Source organism: Oncorhynchus nerka, linkage group LG25 (genome assembly GCF_034236695.1).
Source record: "Oncorhynchus nerka isolate Pitt River linkage group LG25, Oner_Uvic_2.0, whole genome shotgun sequence".
Lineage (NCBI taxonomy): Eukaryota > Metazoa > Chordata > Actinopteri > Salmoniformes > Salmonidae > Oncorhynchus > Oncorhynchus nerka.
The window spans coordinates 46091712-46112822 of NC_088420.1; the positions used below are offsets into that span (position 1 = coordinate 46091712).

A 21111-nucleotide genomic window follows, 5' to 3' on the forward strand; every position below is an offset into this window, starting at 1 on the left:
CCTCCCCCTTTCCGCTGTGAGATGGGGGGACAGTTAAAACTCTGAGGCTTGCTGAGAAACCAGCTGCTTATCGTGTTTAATATGATAAAACACCCATGTTGTGGTGCTGCTTTGAAGATTAAGAAGGCAGGTCTGTTGAGTAGTGTGCTGCTTTACAGCGTGGCTGTAACAGCGCCACAATGACAGCACCAGGGAAATATTTGCCGCAGAGACATTTTCGGTCTCAAACACTAGTTTCTGAGAAAAATGTGTTTGATGTTGTGTTATTAGAAAAACAAGCCAGAGAAACCCCTCATTGAGGAGGGACTGTAAACATGTAGAGGGACTGTGAAGATGTAGAGGGACTATAAACATGTAGAGGGACTGTAAACATGTAGAGGGACTGTAAACATGTAGAAGGACTGTGAACATGTAGAGGGACTGTAAACATGTAGAGGGAATGTAAACATGTAGAGGGACTGTGAAGATGTAGAGGGACTGTAAACATGTAGAGGGACTGTAAACATGTAGAGGGACTATAAACATGTAGAGGGACTGTAAACATATAGAGGGACTGTGAACATGTAGAGGGACTGGAAACATGTAGAAGGACTGTGAACATGTAGAGGGACTGTAAACATGTAGATGGACTGTAAACATGTACAGGGACTGTGAACATGTAGAGGGACTGTGAACATGTAGAGGGACTGTGAACATGTAGAGGGACTGTAAACATGTAGATGGACTGTAAACATGTAGAGGGACTGTGAACATGTAGAGGGACTGTGAACATGTAGAGGGACTGTGAACATGTAGAGGGACTGTGAACATGTAGAGGGACTGTGAACATGTAGAGGAACTGTAAACATGTAGAGGGACTGTGAACATGTAGAGGGACTGTGAACATGTAGAGGGACTGTGAACATGTAGAGGGACTGTAAACATGTAGAGGGACTGTAAACATGTAGATGGACTGTAAACATGTAGAGGGACTGTGAACATGTAGAGGGACTGTGAACATGTAGAGGGACTGTGAACATGTAGAGGGACTGTGAACATGTAGAGGGACTGTAAACAGACTCCCGGACCGCTCCCCCCGCCCCACCAAGGCTCCCATTTTCCCCGGGATGGAGATGTGGGGTCAGGCTGAGTTCTTCATCCCTGTAATCCACACCAGCGGGCCCAGCATTAGAAACAGATGACTCGCTGGGTAGGGCTTTCTTCTCCTCTACTTCTTAAAGTATGTTTTGCCTATAGCAAACTCCGCTGTTTGGGTTACACCGCGTTGGTGGGAGTGAGGAGTCTAATAGTGTTCACACAGAGAGCAGCTTTGTTGCTGTTTAGGCACTGCCTAGTCTGTGGAGAGCAGGTGTGAGGCACAGTAAGCACATGCACACACACACTCTGCAGAGAGGTGATTATGTTGATTATGTGTTGGTGTGAGATGTTTATTTTATATCTGACACAGCAGATTATTGTTTTCTGCAGCCTATGTAGATGATAGCGAAAGGTGTTTAGACTTGAAAGGGACTTAAAGTAATTGATATCACCCTGAATGTGTGTCATTCAAAAGCTTGTTCTGGAATTATCTCACATAAGACCATATGAGATACATTTTTATAGAGTGCTATGCCTCCATTTCATTTGAAATGGAAATTAGGTTAATAAGAAAATAACCTCTCATCATGATCTAACACTCTGTATATGTCCCAACAGCCTCTTTACTTGGAGAACGAGGTAGAGGCTAACCGAAATATGCAAATAGGGAAACACTACAGTACCTCCCTCTACTCTACCCATCTCATCTTAAATAGAAGCTTAGTAAACAGTGATGAGTAGGCCATCTTAAATACTAGTCTAGGTACAGTACCTTCAGAAATGATTCACATTTTGTTCCACATTTTGTTGTGTTACAGTCTGAATTCAAAATGGATTAAATTTAGATTTTGTGTCACAACCAATAATGTCAAAGTGGAATTTTGTATGTAGAACATTTTAGAAATCATTAGAAAATGTAAAGCTGACATGTCTTGAGTCAATAAATATTCAACCCCTTTGTTATGTCAAGCCTAAATAAGTTCAGGAGTATAAATGTGCTTAACAAGTCACATAATACGTTGCATGGACGCATTCTGTGTTCAATAATAGTGGTTAACAGAATTTTTGAATGACTAACCCATCTCTGTACCCCAAACATACAATTATCTGTAAGGTCCCTTAATGGAGTAATGCATTTCAAGCACAGATTCAACCACGAAGACCACAGAGGTTTTTCAATGCCTGGCAAAGAAGGGCACCGATAGGTAGATGTGTAAAAAAAAAAAAAAAAAAAAAAAACAGATGCTGAATATCCCTTTGAGCATGGTGAAGTAATTCTTTAGGCTTTGGATGGTGTATCAATACACCCAGTCACTAGAAAGATACAGGCGTCCTTCCAAACTCAGTTGCCGGAGAGGAAGGAAACTGCTCAGGGATTTCACCATGAAGCCAATGGTGATTTTAAAACAGTTACAAAGTTTAATGCTTGTGATATGAGAAAACTGAGGATGGATCAACTCATTGTAGTTACTCAACAATACTGACCAAAATGAGAGAGTGAAAAGAAGGAAGCCTGTACTGAATAAAAATATTCCAAAACATGCTTCCTGTTTGCAACAAGGCACTTATTACTGCACAAAATGTGGCACAGAAATGAACTTTAAGTCCTGAATAAAAAGCGTTATGTTTGTGGCAAATCCAACACAGCTAGTGGTGACCCGTCATTCAGTGCCCCACCTATTTTGAGCCCCACATTTTTAGAAGAAAAAATAAATTATATATATTTTTTTTTTTTTGGGGGGGGGGCATGTTATTTTGGCATTAATATGTGTCACATATCAGTTTGTAAACTATGTATAAAAAAAAGTATATAATTTAATTAATAAAGCCGCATACAAACATGGTCTCTTTTTTGTTTTCCTGAGTAAGGCAGCTCCAAAATGCAGGTGTTTCAGCCTAGCTCAGTGCTTTCTGTGGTGGTGGGGCATGCCAGCAGGAAATAGGAGCATGGCGCTGATTGGCTCAGTGTTCTGTCACTCATGGAGACACTACCGTCACAGGCCAAGAATAAGTCCTTAGTAAGAGTAGACATCAAAAATTTTAGCCCTTTGGCTCCTGCCATAGAGTTATATTATAAGTACCCTTCCAAGAAGACTCAAGGTCATTGACCACAGATAAAATTACTTCAAATCCACTGGCTCCAGGTCATCTATAAGTCTTTGCTAGGTATAGCTCCGCCTTATCTCAACTCACTGGTCACCATAGGAACACCCACCCGTAGCACGGGCTCCAGCAAGTATATTTCACTGGTCATCCCCAAAGCCAACACCTCCTTTGGCTGCCTTTCCTTCCAGGTCCCCAGCTGCCAATGACTGGAACAAATTGCAAAAATCACTGAAGTTGGAGACTTATATCTCCCTCACTAACTTTAAGCGTCAGCTGTCAGAGCAGCTTACAGATCACTGCAGCTGTACACAGACCATCTGTAAATAGCCCATCCAACCAACTACCTACCTCATGCCATATTTGTTTTTGTTTTTCTGCTCTTTTGCACACCAGTATTTCTACTTGCACATCCTCATCTGCACATATATCACTCCAGTGTAAATTGCTAAATTGTAATTACTTCGACACTATTTGTCTATTTATTGCCTTACCTCCTTACTTCATTTGCACGCACTGTATACAGATTTTTATATTGTGTTATTCACTGTACATTTGTTTATCCCAATGTGTAACTCTGTGCTGTTGTTTTTGTCGCACTGCTTTGCTTTATCTTGGCCAGGTTGTAGTTGTAAATGAGAACTTGTTCTCAACTGGCCTACCTGGTTAAATAAAGGTGTTCTCAACTGGCCTACCTGGTTAAATAAAGGTGTTCTCAACTGGCCTACCTGGTTAAATAAAGGTGAAATTAAAAAAAGAAAGTCTACAATCTGTTGGCAATTTTTAAAATCCTTGTCATAGGGCTCCCGAGTGGCGCACTGCATATCAGTGCAAGAGGTGTCACTACAGTCTCTGGTTACTGTATCACATCCGACCTTGATTGGGAGTCCCATAGGGCGGTGCACAATTGACCCAGAGTCATCTGGGATAGGCCGTCATTGTAAATAAGAATTTGTTCTTAACTGACTTGCCTAGTTAAATGTAAAAAATAAATAATGAAGAGAATTTATAGGTAAAATGTATGGCTGCTCATTGGCCATTGGACATACACAGCAATTTGGAAATTGCTAATTCAACAATGAGTGGTTTGGAAGTAATCAGTGGCTAACTGCAAGCAATCACTAGCCTGCTATTTAGTGGAGTGGCTGTGTGTGTTTTTTCCAAGTTCCCACTATAAATCCAGAGAATTCCAGACTTTGATGACAAAGTTTGATGACAGAATTTGCCCACAAAGGACTTCCGCGCCACCTTCCTGTTTAAGTGAGGTGAGGTGAGGTGAGGTGAGGTGAGGTGAGGTGAGGTGAGGTGAGGTGAGTCCAAAAATGTATTGTATGCTGCTGCATAAATGATGTAATATGCCAGGGAGATATGTATACTGGAGCTAAGAAAGTAATACTAAGTGTACGTTGTGTACTAAGCTGTTAGTAGCCCATGTGCCTCACCCTAATAACTTGGTCTATTTCTCCAATGCAGTATTGTAAACACATCGTTCGTGGCCGGTGTGTGCTTGTTTGTAGACTTTTTCTGTACAGCTTTGACAGTGCTACTGACAGTAGTGGTGGTGCTTGGCTTGCACGTGCAAATTCAGCACACACAACATTCTATAATAGAATTGTCTTATTTGACGTGTCAAATTAAAAGCTTATTTAACGAGTCAAATAGTGTTATTTGACGTGTATCTTTTATGACACGCAAATACCTAAACGGAGTTCAATGTGCCTCACCCTAATAATTTGGTCTATTTTCACCTCTTAATTTCGCTTAATGTTCTAACTTGGTGGTGCACATAGCCTACAACCTGTTTTAGAGAAATATAATCATCGAATAATGTAAGAGCTTTCATTGTCTGCTTATATGCCCCCTTCGGTTATACTACGGTTTTGACTTGGTGTACAAGGAGAACACTGTAAGAACGGCCCATGTTCTGAATTGTGTCGCTGTACATTTCAAAAGTGCTGAACAAATAGTTATATTGACTACGTCCGTCGTCGCTCGCTCATTAATGTCTTAATCAAAATTACGGATTGCGTCTTATCCGCTTGCCATCCCCTTATGCCATAGTTTGTACATCACAATTGTCAGTAATTGTCAGTATTTGACAAACCACATTTGTTTAAGCAAGTCAGCCATATCAACTATGTTTTTTAAAAGGCAGTAAATGAGACTGAATTAACTGTTTCCCTGCCAGACAAGGCTCCGCTGATAGCCAGGTGTAGCAGTAGTAAGGTGTTGGGACTCTGCTGTTGGGACAGCTTTATGTAGGCCCTAACAGTGTGTGGGCACCGTTTGTCACCGTTATAGTGCAATTAATCTAGTGTTTAGTGTTGTGTTGTGTAGTGGCTTTGCTTTGCTGGCATGCATCCCACATATTTAAAAAAAATTACCAACCAAGATTTACATGCTAAAATTGCCACTGAACACAAAGTTTTGTTGATATTATTTTATTGCTGCTCCTTCAGAGGCCAATAAGGCCAATAATTCTTTGTGTTTTTGGTTATTGAATTTTTTTACTTAAAGTATTGGTAAATTATTCTGTTAAATTTTTTCCTGGGGGGGAAGGAGAACGCACCGCACTGCACTGAACTGCACCGCACTGTACTGCACCGCACTGCACCGCACCGCACTGTACTGCACTGCACTGTACTGCACCGTACCTTGGTGTTTAGGTGTTTAGGCAAGAGGCCTGCGGGCATACATAACCTGTAGAATTTAGTCTGTCTATGCACACTAGGTAAGACCTGGGCGGACCACCCCCTGTATTTTGGTTAGCGTGCCAGGTGGTGCTAAAGGTTAGGTAAGAAGTGGGAAGGCAGGTAAGGTAGGAGAGGGGACTCCTTAAATGTAACTTTCTTTGCGTTGGTTCCGTCCAGCCCCTTTTCTCCACATTACCGTGTTTAGGAATAATAAATTCCCTGTAAACGGTATTTCTCTCTGCCTCTGTCGTCCATCCCCGCACCTACGATCACATACAGTTTTCACTCCACTGGGAGTTGAAATGTAGCGGGGTGTTGCGTTCCCTCCAAGAGGCGTATGTAACAAAGGACTAGGGAGTTTTTTGGGGGATCAATTAAATGGAATAGAGCTAAGCACAGGCAAAAATCTGTTTGTCTTCTTTCCAACAGATAGTGGTAGATCCTTTCATCAGAACAACAACCTAAAACACAAGGCCAAATACACACTGGAGTTGCTTACCAAGATGACGTTGAATGTTCCTGACTGGCCTAGTTACAGTTTTAACTTAAATCCCAAGTGGCACATAGGTCTAAGGCACTGCATGGCAGTGCTAGCTGTGCCACTAGAGATTCTGGGTTCGAGTCCAGGCTCTGTAGCAGCTGGCCGTGACCGGGAGACCCATGGGGCGGTGCACAATTGGCCCAGCGTCGTCCGGGTTAGGGGAGGGTTTGGCCGGCAGGGATGTCCTTGTCCCATCGTGCACTAGCGACTCCTGTGCACGCTGACACGGTCGCCTAGTGTACGGTGTTTCCTCCGACACATTAGTGCGGCTGGCTTCTGGGTTAAGTGGGCATTGTGTCAAGAAGCAGTGCGGTTGGCTTGTGTTTCGGAGGACACGCGAGACCTTCTCCTCTCCCAAGTCTTTACGGGAGTTGCACGAAATTGGAGAGAAAAAGGGGTTAAAACATTGTATTTAAATCTATGACTTAAATAGCTGCTTAGCAATTATGAACAACCAACTTGACAGAGCTTGAAGAATTTTAAAAAGAATGGGCAAATATTGTACAATCGAGAGACTTACCAAAAAAACACTCACAGCTGTAATCGCTGCCATGATCGTTAACAAAAAATGACAATTAAGTTCATTTTAATCCCACTTTGTAACACAACAACATGTGGAAAAAGTCAAGGGATGTGAATACTTTCTGAAGGCCTTGTATATGTTGTTTCTCCTCTTGGATAAGAAGCAGGCCAGTAAAACCATACAGAGCTGTTTGTTTTCTGGTTAAGGAGTGGAGAGAAGATTATCCCTTCATTTCCTCTTGTAGCGCGGGGGGCTGACACTGACCAGAGCATTACCCATCAGGCCTCATCTCTCCTCTTCGACCTACATTTGGAGCAGGTCTGGGACTGGGTGCCCTTTGTCAATGCTATACGACGTGAGTGTGCGTGTGCTTGTGTGTCGCTCAGAAATGAGTCTGTACTGGTAAATGCATAGTGTTAGTGTCATAAAGGTAATTGTGGTGACATTCACGGGGCAGTGTTTGGCTGTATTTATGATAGGTTCAAAAGGCCACATACACATAGGCTTAACATCAAAGCGGCCCATGATGATTTCAGATGAACAGATAACTAAATGATGCCTGTTCGGGAAAGGATGTATTTTCCAGGGAACTGTTACATAAAAATGTGCTCAGTCACTCTGGCTTTGTGCACAAAGTTCTCTATAATGATTTATTTTGGTCCAGGCTATAATCCATGGGGCAGGTCCACTCCACTCGACCTCCACCACGGCTAGCCTAGCAGCACCAGACAGGATGTTCCCCTTATTTATGTTTAGGCAACATCTCTCAATTTTTTATCAGGTTTTCAAAAGCTCCTCTAGGCCTTTGATATTAAGCTTGGAAGTTGCAGTGTGAAAATGTGTGTGAAAATTGCCCTGCTCCTGCTATGAAGAGGGCTTTGCCCTGCTCCTGCTATGAAGAGGGCTTTGCCCTGCTCCTGCTATGAAGAGGGCTTTGCCCTGCTTCTGCTATGAAGAGGGCTTTGCCCTGCTCCTGCTATGAAGAGGGCTTTGCCTTGCTTCTGCTATGAAGAGGGCTTTGCCCTGCTTCTGCTATGAAGAGGGCTTTGCCCTGCTTCTGCTATGAAGAGGGCTTTGCCCTGCTTCTGCTATGAAGAGGGCTTTGCCCTGCTTCTGCTATGAAGAGGGCTTTGCCCTGCTTCTGCTATGAAGAGGGCTTTGCCCTGCTTCTGCTATGAAGAGGGCTTTGCCCTGCTCCTACTATGAAGAGGGCTTTGCCCTGAAGAGGGCTCCTGCTATGAAGAGGGCTTTGCCCTGCTCCTGCTATGAAGAGGGGGCTTTGCCCTGCTTCTGCTATGAAGAGGGCTTTGCCCTGCTTCTGCTATGAAGAGGGCTTTGCCCTGCTCCTGCTATGAAGAGGGCTTTGCCCTGCTTCTGCTATGAAGAGGGCTTTGCCCTGCTTCTGCTATGAAGAGGGCTTTGCCCTGAAGAGGGCTTTGCCCCTGCTATGAAGTGGGCTTTTCCCTGCTCCTGCTATGAAGAGGGCTTTGCCCTGCTCCTGCTATGAAGAGGGCTTTGCCCTGCTTCTGCTATGAAGAGGGCTTTGCCCTGCTCCTGCTATGAAGAGGGCTTTGCCCTGCTCCTGCTATGAAGAGGGCTTTGCCCTGCTTCTGCTATGAAGAGGGCTTTGCCCTGCTCCTGCTATGAAGAGGGCTTTGCCTTGCTTCTGCTATGAAGAGGGCTTTGCCCTGCTTCTGCTATGAAGAGGGCTTTGCCCTGCTTCTGCTATGAAGAGGGCTTTGCCCTGCTCCTGCTATGAAGAGGGCTTTGCCCTGCTCCTGCTATGAAGAGGGCTTTGCCCTGCTCCTGCTATGAAGAGGGCTTTGCCCTGCTTGAAGAGGGCTTTGCCCTATGAAGAGGGCTTTGCCCTGCTTCTGCTATGAAGAGGGCTTTGCCCTGCTCCTGCTATGAAGAGGGCTTTGCCCTGCTCCTGCTATGAAGAGGGCTTTACCCTGCTTCTGCTATGAAGAGGGCTTTGCCCTGCTTCTGCTATGAAGAGGGCTTTGCCCTGCTCCTGCTATGAAGAGGGCTTTGCCCTGCTCCTGCTATGAAGAGGGCTTTGCCCTGCTCCTGCTATGAAGAGGGCTTTGCCCTGCTCCTGCTATGAAGAGGGCTTTGCCCTGCTTCTGCTATGAAGAGGGCTTTGCCCTGCTTCTGCTATGAAGAGGGCTTTGCCCTGCTTCTGCTATGAAGAGGGCTTTGCCCTGCTTCTGCTATGAAGAGGGCTTTGCCCTGCTTCTGCTATGAAGAGGGCTTTGCCCTGCTCCTGCTATGAAGAGGGGGCTTCTTGAAGAGGGCTGCTTCTGCTATGAAGAGGGCTTTGCCCTGCTTTGCTATGAAGAGGGCTTTGCGCTGCTCCTGCTATGAAGAGGGCTTTGCCCTGCTTTAAGTGTTATATTTCCGTACTGATTTCCGCTTTATACGGAAATAATACGGAAGTCATTTTAAACCCTCTTCCCATCCCTCTGTCTGTACTTGCTCTCTTACTTACTGTGTTTCGTGGGAATGTGATCCCTGCTACATGGCTGTTTGCAGGCCATAGATATGCTGCTGAGGGTACGTGAGCGTTGCAAATGATTTATGGATTTTCCACAAGGTTGACTCATGCAAATAAAACACGGGTTTTCAAGGTACACATGAGCAATACCATGAGCAAGCTGCTCCGATAGGAGTGGTTCTAATTAATGAAACACTGAGAAACACAGTACAATTGTTTCTTGTGTACTTTTAGCCTAAATCTATCATTGCCTTGTAGTCAGTGTATAGTAAAGTCCTTCTGTCCGTCTATTTGGCCTGCAGATCTGTAGCCTATGTCTGCAGAGCAGTGCCTGTGCTGGTGCGGACCATACTGTGTGTTTATTCAGTTTGTCAGCTAGCTAACTAGCCTCCCCATGGCCTCCCTCCCTGGCCTCCTTCCCTCCCTCTTCTCTGCGGTACCCAGCTAATGATGTAACAGGTAAACTGGCCCGGCTTACACAGGACCAGATAAAGGGATTATTGTATTGTCCCAGTTGGGTCTGTTTGCCCAGTTTATTTCAGTGGAAAGGACATATGATGGGTGAATTGCATTTAAGTTTTAGCTGAAATAAATGTGGCTCAGGTTCTTACAGCCGACAGCTAAGCTAGCCATGTTAGCTAGCTATCTATGTGTGGTTGGAGGATGAGGGGATGATTTTAGTAGACAGATGAGGACTAAGGAGGAGACCTGCAGACTCACTGACCCCTGTTATCTGACGTCATCCCAGGCTGCCTGGGAGCTCTGTGTCTTATTGTTCCCCATGGGGAAAAGTCCTCCAGGACCCTACAGCCACACACATGTAACAGGCAGGACGTGCCTGTCTGTCACTTCCTGCCTGTCAGTCATTGCCCAATGTCTATACACCACAAATACAGGCTTATTATAGGTGCCCGGGAGGATGAATTCGGGAATAGTCTGCTTTAGCTCTAGTTCAACCAGCACTCTATCGCTGCACTGAACAAAAAAATATGGAACTTTCTCTTTGGGGGTGGCAGGTAGCCTAGTGGTTAGCAGTTGCTGGATCAAATCCCCGAGCTGACAAGGTAAACATCTGTAGTTCTTCCCCTGAACAAGACAGTTAACCTACTGTTCCCCGGTAGACCAAAATTGTAAATAAGAATTTGTTCTTAACTGAGTTGCCTGGTTAAATAAAAAAAACTTTTGGAAGAGTGGGGATAGAGTGCTGTCTGAGACAATTGAGTTCGCCTTGTCTGACTTCTGATGGTAGTTCGGCAGCGTTTGTATGAAACGGTACGTCAAGCTCTTAATTTCTATTCAGTTTGATTTGCCATCTGAACTGTGCGTTAGAAATTTTAGGTGGAGTGGAGAAAATAGCCCAACACACGTGACTTGTATTCCTGTAAGGGATATTGGGAGTGCTGACTCCATCAGTGAGTTGAGCTAGCATCTGTGCTGTCAGTCTGCTGGATTGGTATCCATGGCTAGAGGCATCTCATGGCAGCCTCCTAGAAATCTTAGGAAAGAAATGTCTAAAGGGGTCCTTGTTCTACATTTTCTCTTTCCACTAGTGGTGGGGGTCTGATCATTTCTGGATACAGTGATAGTGGCACGACCACTCAGCCATATTTAGGGTTTCTCACTTTCAACCCTTAGCCCCAACCAAGCAACCACTATTTCTCTATTACTCTACGCTCTCTATGGTGCTTATTAGCCATAGCATCTCTCACAGTCAGGCACAACCAACACGCTAACGCTACGCTTACAGTCTACACTAACAGGCCCCAGTGTAACACTCGCCCTGCCTAGCTGCTGTTAGTGAAAGAGAATCCAGAGAGCCGTTCCAGCACATTTAACCTGCCTCCGTGTGAGACATCAAGGAGAGATCTTAATGAATGAGGTTGCCATTAGTTACTGTTCTCTGATGCGTGCATAAGGTGTGTTTTTCTCACCATGGCGTGGACTAAACGCTAGCGGAATCGCGTTACTCGGAGCCAAATTATCGGGATGGTAGGTAGCCTAGCAGTTAAAAACATTGGGCCAGTAACTGAAAGGTTGCTGGTTCGAATCCCTGAGGCGGCAAGGTAGATAAATCTGCTGTTCTGCCCTTGAGCAAGGCAGTTAACCCCCAACAACAACTGCTCCCCAGGTGCTGATGATGTGGATGTTGATTAAGGCAGGCCTCCCCACCTCTCTGATTCAGAGGGGTTGGGTTAAATGTGGAAGACAACATTTCAGTTGAATGCATTCAGTTGTACAACTGACTAGGTATCCCCTTTCCCAAGTTTGACTTGCGAGCAGACAAAAGGTGTAGGTGTTGTTTAGATGGCGGTGAAGATTCACAACGAGCATCATAGCTGGAGAGTGGGAGTCTTCATTGTTGCACATTCCTTGGCAGGTCGCTGGGAAGGCAACACGTTACATTTGCCTCCCAGCGGTGCCAGTTTAGAAATGCAGATAGAGCCTCTTGTTTTTTTCATTGTTTATTGTTCCTGATTTTTTTGTTGTGACATTTCAGTTTCAAGGCTATCAGACTGTTGTTTGTGAATTGTAAGTTGTTGCTCTGTAAAGTTAGGTGCTTTAGGTAAAAGGCCAAAATAATTTACTCTTTTTTTTGACACTGCACCCTCTCTAGGATATATGGCACCGTTTCTAGGATGTATGACAGAATTTTTGTCATTTGTTCAGTGTCTAACCCTCTCCTCTGTTGCTACATTTACTTATCCAGAGCGACTTACAGGAGCAATTAGGTTTAAGTGCCTTGCTTAAGGGCACATCGGCAGCAGCGTGATACTTCCGAGTTCCAGGTCATCTAGTTAGACTACATTCTAGCACCCATTAATGTCCTCCCCCTAACAGTTACTCATTTTTCAATTTCCATACATTTCCCAATATTAAGCTCTAGAAATTAAGCTGCTGCCTTCATGAAATGTGATGAAACGGAGTGCCGCCCACTCAAGGAATCAAAGCTGAAATCTTCTCTCTGTATCACTGATTGGCTTCTTTGAAACACACGGTTTTCACTTCTGACACTCCATGTTAGCATAGCACACTCCTGAGGTGGTTAGCATAGCACACTCCTGAGGTGGTTAGCATAGCACACTCCTGAGGTGGTTAGCATAGCACACTCCTGAGGTGGTTAGCATAGCACACTCCTGAGGTGGTTAGCATAGCACACTCCTGAGGTGGTTAGCATAGCACACTCCTGAGGTGGTTAGCATAGCACACTCCTGAGGTGGTTAGCATAGCACACTCCTGAGGTGGTTAGCGTAGCACACTCCTGAGGTGGTTAGCGTAGCACACTCCTGAGGTGGTTAGCGTAGCACACTCCTGAGGTGGTTAGCGTAGCACACTCCTGAGTTGGTTAGCGTAGCACACTCCTGAGGTGGTTTGCATAGCACACGGTTTTGCGTAAGTGTTTGTGCTCATGCTGATGTTTTGCCATTGTTCACTGCAGCTGACTGGCACAGGTTCCCTCAGGTCTAAATTAATCATGAGGTCCCCATTTTGCCTGCACGCCTGCCACCCCTCCACAGGGAGCCAGAAAACGCCTTCCCTCCTCTCCCAACCGGGTGCATTAATATTTTAAAGCCCACACCAGGATGGAAAATATGCATCATGGTGCTCACTGGCTGTGGAAAAAGAAGAACGTTAATTTGAATGTCCTCATTTTAAAGCCAGTCATTTAAAGCCTGTCACAGGAGACCAGAGGATGGGGCAGTCCGGGTCAGGTCCACAGAGAGAGGCCCAGGGTAGTGCAGCTGGCCTGGGCTGCGTTGAGCTCCATCCGGCCTTTCTGACTGACTGCCACAGTGGATGGATAATGCCTGGTGGGCAGAGGGCCGTGCATTCTCCCATGATGTGAACAGAACAAAACAGATGTATTTGTTTTCTCAATGGGAAGAATTTGCTAATGTGCGTATATGAGGGTAAATAGTTTGGCTAATTTGCGCCAGGCAGGCAGGCCTAGCTCACTCTGCCAGCTGAGGTCCCTGTGAGGAGAGAGCAGCAGTCGGCTTGGAGGTCTCTCTCTCTGCCTAACGTGACTGCGGGAGAGCAGACACACACACACAGTGATTTGCACAGTCCCTGCATGGTCGCCTAGATGCCTCAACCAAACATTTCAACTTTTTAACTTAACCTCCCTTCTAGATGTGTGATGACCCTTTGGGCTTGTCTTGCCAGCCTTGTTTTCTTACCAAGACCAACCAAAAAATGGTTAAACATATCTCAGAGTCCTTTCCTCTCTGGTCCTTTGTCGTCACTGACGTTACCAGACTTAGCTAGGCTAAATGAGATCACCTCTACTCACCACTTATTCTCAGCACCCTGCCTATATAACAAACCAACCATCCATCTATCTGTGTTCATTATGTGCTATCCCATAGACAGAATCTGGTCTCACAGCTGCACCAGTAGTGTTCATCATAACCAGGAAGTGCATGTTAGAAATGCCATTTTGCTTTTAACCAATTCTCAAGGACCAAAGAAGTCTCTATGGACTGAGCACGCATTGGTTCCTTATGTCTCTGATTGCCTGTGGATCTTTACAAATGCATATCATTTTCAGAATATATGAAAAATGTTCCAAAAGCTATAGGCTAACCAGGAAAATGAAACACTGTGTAAGTAAATCTTATTCCACCCTGGTTGGTTGATAAATAATTGAGAATGGCTAATAGCGTTGTGTGGCAGCAGCAGAAATGTATCGCCATGTATCAAATTGCAACCGTTTGGTGCCCGAGGCATCATTTGTTTAGAAAAAAGAATTACTCCTGTATTGAATACTGGTTAATAATGAAAAGGGTTAGCATTGGAAAATGGTCTGATCCATATCCAGTGGTTGGTTTTATCTGTGTAGGAGGAGGTGTGCACCATTATAGCTAGTGTTGCATTGTTGTTTTTGGACAATATTATATTTGACTCCCAAGTATCGATTTGCAATATGTTTGGAACATCAAATCGCAATAAAATCGCAGTATCGAATCGCAATACAGATACAATCGTGAGAATCACAATACATATCGTAGCAGCACCTAAGTATCGTGATAATATCGTATCGTGGGGTCCCTGGCAATCCCCAGCCCTAGCTCATAGCCCTTACCGATGACTACCGACTGCAATGGCTTCAGAACGAAGGCTGTATAATCAATAGGGCTGTTTTGTGTGTAGAAATATACAGTATTTCTCATTTGTTAAATGTGAAGAAAAACGCACTGACTGAATACATTTATTTGTTATTTTTTATAAAACATTTTGGGATAATGACTTTTCTCTGCAACTTCTTGAAGTCTAATCCCTCTGTTTTATGAACGCAGACCATTTATCTGTTTCAGCCGACTGCCTTGGCTATTAGCTTATATTGAGTGCACAAGCAGAATAGCACTGTCCAGCATTAAACAATCATTCATCTCCACACAGAAACCTGCTCTTAGTCCGACGATAGGAATTGAGGAGAAAAGAGTGGCCTGGAAGAAAAGAAAATTCAAAACGTAAATGAAGTAATCTTTCAAAGATCTGCATATGGGTGCAGGTCATAGCTTTGTGTTCAAATGGTACATATGCTACATGTATGATGCAGTGGCTCAGGAGTTTGGAGCTTGTCAAGGCGGAGAGGAGCAGAATGTACTTAGGATCTGTTTGGTGTAGTTACTGATTTATTTTTGCCTTCATAACCCTCATCGCACGGCAGTGTGCTGTGGAGCAGCAGAGGGCCAGGTTTATGTAGAGGTGATGAGACTGCAGACATACCGGCACCTTCCCTCGCTCCCGAGCGTCCATTCCTTTCCTTTCTCTCCCTTTCCCGCCTTTTTTCCCCAAAATGTTCTCCCTTTCTCATTTTCTCTCGCTCTTTATCCTCCCTCCCTCCTTCTCTCCCTCCATCTCTCACACTAACCAGGTCATTACATGTGATGGCTCTGAAGTGGCCTCACTGGCCTGAGGTAGCTTACAGCTAACAGAGAGGAGACAGCAGACATAGAGCAGACATGTTCAGACTGGTTATCAATAAGTGAGCGGGGCTAGCCGGGAGAACATGGAACATAGCGTCCTTCCCTGGGAGGGTGACAGCATACCAGCAGTGTCTGTCTCCCAACAGAACATTACTCTCATTACAGCACCCAGCCTCAGCAACATGAACATGGGGAGAATGAAAGAACCGACAACCACGGTTAAAGATAGTCTTTCATTTAGCCAGAGAGACAAGCAAACTCTATCATCGAAACAGATGGCTCTAGTTTAAACAAAGATTATTTTTTGGGTCGTCATTAGTTCAAGCTGAGAGGAGTTACATGCGTTGTTCAGCGCGGTTTGGTTCTGAACATGCGTTATTGTCGAGATGCAATGAACACAATGACTTCAAACACCCTTTATCTGCCATCTATGCACGCATACCAACCAGCTAAAACTGCTCCTGTGATCTTCCAGTAAAGAGGGTTTGCACTGTTAAGACACGCAGCTTCGCTCTCTGCGTTTTCACATTCACCTTTCAAACTCTTATCTTGAGGAATTAAAGGGTAGAGGGCAGGGGATAGGGGGGTTTAGGGGTATAGAAGTTCCTCTGTCACTGGCTGGGCAACCCAAACCAGCCCCCCCCACCCCGTCTTACTTTACTCAGAGAGCATCAACGCAACTGAGCCGCCGCCACTGCCAACCCTCCTAGCCCAGTCTGCTCTGCAGGCTGCGGGTGAGACCGACGTCTTAGCATTTTCGACTCACATGCAGCACACAGAAGATTTTTTTAGTGGCTCTCTCCTTTTTTGGATTCTACATGTTGTCTACAGTGTCTTCAGAAAGTATTCACACCCCACATCACATAAGTTGTATGGACAAATGTGTCAAAGAAATGTACTTTATGCCCTGAATACAAAGCGTTATGTTTGGGGCAAATCCAACACAACACATCACCGAGTACCACTCTTAATTTTTTCAAGCATGGTGGTGGCTGCATCATGTTATGGGTACGCTTGTCATCAGCAAGGACTAAGAAGTTTTTTAGGATAAAATAAATGGAATACAACACAGGCAAAATCCTAGTGGAAAACATAGTTCAGTTTGCTTTCCAACAGACACTGGGAGACAAATTCACCTTTCAGCAGGACAATTACCTAAAACACAAGGCCAAATATACACTGGAGTTGCTTACCAACTTGACAATGAATGTTCCTGAGTGGCCTACAGTTGAAGTCGGAAGTTTACATACACCTTAGCCAACTACATTTAAACTCAGTTTTTCACAATTCCTGAAATTTAATCATAGTAAACATTTCCTGTTTTACGTCAGTTAGGATCACTACTCTATTTTAAGAATGTGAAATGTCAGAAAAATAGTAGAGTGATTTATTTCAGTTTTTATTTCTTTCATCACATTCCCAGTGGGTCAGAAGTTTACATACACTCAATTAGTATTTGGTCATTGTCCATTTGGAAGACCCATTTGCGACCAAGCTTTAACTTCCTGACTGATGTCTTGAGATGTTGCTTCAATATGTCCACATTATTTTCCATCCTCAGGATGTCATCTATTTTGTAAAGTGCACCAGTCCTTCCTGCAGCAATGCATCCCCACAACATGATGCTGTCACCCCCGTGCTTCGCGGTTGGGATGGTGTTCTTCAGCTTGCAAGCCTCCCCCTTTTTCCTCCAAACATAACAATGGTCGTTATGACCAAACAGTTCTATTTTTGTTTCATCAGATCAGAGGACATTTCTCCAAAAAGTATGATCTTTGTCCCCATGTGCAGTTGCAAACCGTAGTCTGGCTTTTTTATGGCGGTTTTGGAGCAGTGGCTTCTGCCTTGCTGAGCGGCCTTTCACGTTATGTCAATATAGGACTCGTTTTACTGTGGATATAGATACCTTTGTACCTGTTTCCTCCAGCATCTTCACAAGGTCCTTTGCTGTTGTTCTGGGATTGATTTGCACTTTTCGCACCAAAGTACGTTCATCTCTAGGAGACAGAACGCGTCTCCTTCCTGAGCGGTATGACGGCTGCGTGGTCCCATGGTGTGTATACTTGCGTACTATTGTTTGTACAGATGAACGTGGTACCTTCAGGCATTTGGAAATTGCTCCCAAGGATGAATCAGACTTGTGTAGGTCTACAATTTTTTTTTTTTTTCCCCCCCATGATGTGAAGCAAAGAGGCACTGAGTTTGAAGGTAGGCCTTGAAGTACATCCACAGGTACAGCTCCAATTGACTCAAATGAAGCTTCTAAAGCCATGACATCATTTTCTGGACTTTTCGAAGCTGTTTAAAGGCACAGTCAAATTAATGTATGTAAACTTCTGATCCACAGTGAAAGTGAAATAATCTGTCTGTAACAATTGTTGGAAAATGTACATTTGTGGAGTGGTTGAAAAACTAGTTTTATTGACTCCAACCTAAGTGTATGTAAACTTCCAACTTCAACTGTAGTTACAGTTTTATGGCTGCCTAGCAATGATCAACAACGAACTTTACAGAGCTTGAATAAAATGTAAATAATAATGTGCGAATATTATACAATCCAGGTGTGTGTAACGGCCGTTTGAAGAAGAGGAACAAGGTGTAGCGTGGTACGTGTTCATGATTTTTAACAAAACTGAACACTAGAACAACAAATAACAAAGCAGAACAAATGAAACAGTTCTGTCTGGTGCAGACACATAAAACAGAAAATAACTACCCACAAAACACAGGTGGGAAAAGGCTACCTAAGTATGGTTCTCAATCAGAGACAACGATAGACAGCTGCTTCTGATTGAGAACCACACCCGGCCAAACACACAGAAATAGAAATAATAGAAAAGGGAACATAGAATGCCCACCCCAACTCACGCCCTGACCAAACCAAAATAGAGACATAAAAATGATCTCTAAGGTCAGGACGTGACAGTGTGCAAATCTCTTAGAGACTTACTCAGAAAGACTCGCAGATCTAATCACTGCCAAAGGTCATTCTAACATGTGTGAATACAAGGGTGTGAATACTTCTGTAAATGAGATATTTCAATACACTTGAAAACAATTCTAAAAACATGTTTTCACATTATGGGGTATTTTGTGTAGATGGGTAAAAGGCAAAAAACAAAACCAGATTTGAATTCAGACTGTAACACAACAAAATGTGGAATAAGTCAAGGGGTATGAATACATATCACCAAGACATTCACTTTGCATATGAGGGGAATGTATTTTTAGAAGTGTCTGTTATTGCCACGGCAACAGGGGTGTTGCTGACTGTTGTTGTTAAAATTGGCCTTGACATTGACGGCACCACCACCTGAACAGTGTTTCTCTTTGAACTGCCGTGACACTCTCATGTCGATTGTTTGTCCGGCTTTGGCCTTGCTCTCTTGTTCCTATCTTCGGAGGCCTTGTGGTCCAACAGTATCTCTCGGTTTCACAAATAACCACAAATTGCCTTTTACTAGTTGTGTACAATGCGTGGGTGTGTTTTCAGGGCTCAATACCACGTTTTCACTGCTGCTACTAAGTTTTGTAGTTGGTGGCACCATCTTTTCATGTTGCGATTCAAAATATTTTAATGTGCAACCTAATCCAGTGATTGTCATGCATTTTGGGTTGACAACAATGTTCCCTCAAATGTTTTTCGTCACTAAGTCAATTTCAGGTCTGCTGAGCCCAAACTTGAATGTTGTGAAAGTTCTGTGCAACTTCCAGTGCGCATTTACTGTGAACACTGAGGCTATACCCTCTTTAAGTAAAGATTTGAACAGTTGCCATGTAGGCTATTGTGGCTATATTATCATGATGTTGGCCGAGATCTACCCCTCAGATTTTTACATGAAAAATGTGAGCCTATGCAATTAAAGACAGTACTGTAGCAATGAGATTCGTGCAGTAAGCTATAGGCCCAATACATTATCACCGCAAATTGGTTTGAATTTACCTGCCAATGCATTGTTAGGGCCATTTTTTAAATTTGAGGCTATATCACACCGGTAATAGATCAATTGTTGTATTACTTGTGAAGCACAGCTGAGTGAGCATCCATTTAAATAATTGGCTTTTTATTTGTATTTCATTGGGCTGCATCTGATGGTCAGTCTCTGCAGAGGGAGAGAGCAGCAGACGGAGGGTCCGTCTTTTAACATCCCTGCTCTCCCTTTCCTCCACTGACACTGACCAAAAAGGGCCACCGTCTTCCAGCTGATGGCGAAACTCAAGTCATACCACATTATTTCTGCCTCATGCACAAATTCATGTTCTTACTCCTATGAACAGAGGAAGTGAAATATTCCTTGATATTAAAAGAGACCCAAGCCGCTAACAATAGCAACATTTCAAGCCTATAGATACACTTTCCTACTCATTCATTACTGCTGCAGTGCCTGTTGTAGCGCTGAGTGGAAATAGGAAGAATGTGCATTTTATGGCTTATAAAAGTGTTGACAAAGTGCTGACAGTGCTGAGTAAGAACATAAACATGAACCCAGTCATAAAAACAGCAGCTCTTTGCTGTATTCGTTGACAGTCTCTAATCATGGTTTTAAACATTTTGAAATCTCACAGTATCAACTTTGCTTTAGCTTTTTTTTAATGCCTGCTACATTACTGCAGACAGTCATTTGAGCCATCCGATTCTCCAGCAGTAGACCTATAGTTCATATAGCTTCCGGTTGGTGACCACTGCTCTAGAAAGTTGAGTGAAGTTCAATCTCTGCGCTGCAGTCTCAGACTACTGCGCGCAGCTTATAGGGAGTATTGGTTGAACATTAGGCAATTTTTGTTAAAATTGGGTTCCAGAATTTATTTGATTGTTTTGTGCAATTTGCCTGCATCTTTATGTGTACTAATATCATAGGCTAAAGTTTTGGGGGCTAATTCACCACCTGAGTAGGCCTAAGTGGAAACTCAAAATACATTAGCTAGATTGCTAACTGTAAATATAATACCACCAGCTAGTAGCCATGTATTAATCTAACAATTTAATGTCCAAAAACATGCTGCAGTTGTAGCCTACTTCCCAAATGAGGCCTATGCAATCGCAATTTCACGCTCTCTGTTTCTCAAAGCCATATCAAATGTTTTGGTTGTAAAATAGTTGCTATTGAGCTCAAACATTAGAGTAGATAAATACAAAATATACCTACAGAAAGCTTAGAACATTCTCTCTTTAAGCGTGGCTAGCGGTGTTTTCCCCACAATTGGATTTTGAAATGTTATACAATCAGAACCCTTTTTTTCTCCCAGAGCATTTTTTCCCCCCGGGGTAAGGAGGGAGAGAGTGGCTTACTCGACGCGTTAGCAGGCCCCAACAAAACAGGGACAGGGACAGGCAGACACTTTGATTACAGGAATCCTGAGGATACTCTACTTTACCGTTTGACCAAATCATGGTTTTAGCCTTGTAAAAAATAGGACGTTTTGAGTGAGGTGACCATGTAGATTGTGCAGCTCGCCCCGATGTGACCAGTTAAAAAGTTTACTCGCACAGCCAAGTCAAAGGGTCATAAATGCAGCTAAATGGTCGCAGTCTGGCGCCCTTTGTATTGCGTTTCAGAGCACCATAGTAATGGAGATTGACCATGACAAGCGTATTGTTGCTTTGACCTCTTGTGGTTCTTTTTAACCTGTTTTGGTTCTTTTTTTCTTTTTCTCCTTTTTCCAACCAACCTATACCAGAACATGTCATTGAATTCAGAGATTGCAATAACTCTTCTTGTACTCACAAGTGAAATCTCCAGAGTTCT

At 43.8% G+C, this 21111-nt stretch overlaps 1 protein-coding gene across 10 annotated transcripts in view; it reads left to right on the forward strand.

Annotated features, from left to right (window-relative positions):
- Nucleotides 1-21111, forward strand: part of LOC115109578 (homeodomain-interacting protein kinase 2-like) — a 103337-nt gene that overhangs the window by 26250 nt on the left and 55976 nt on the right. The window lies entirely within an intron of this gene.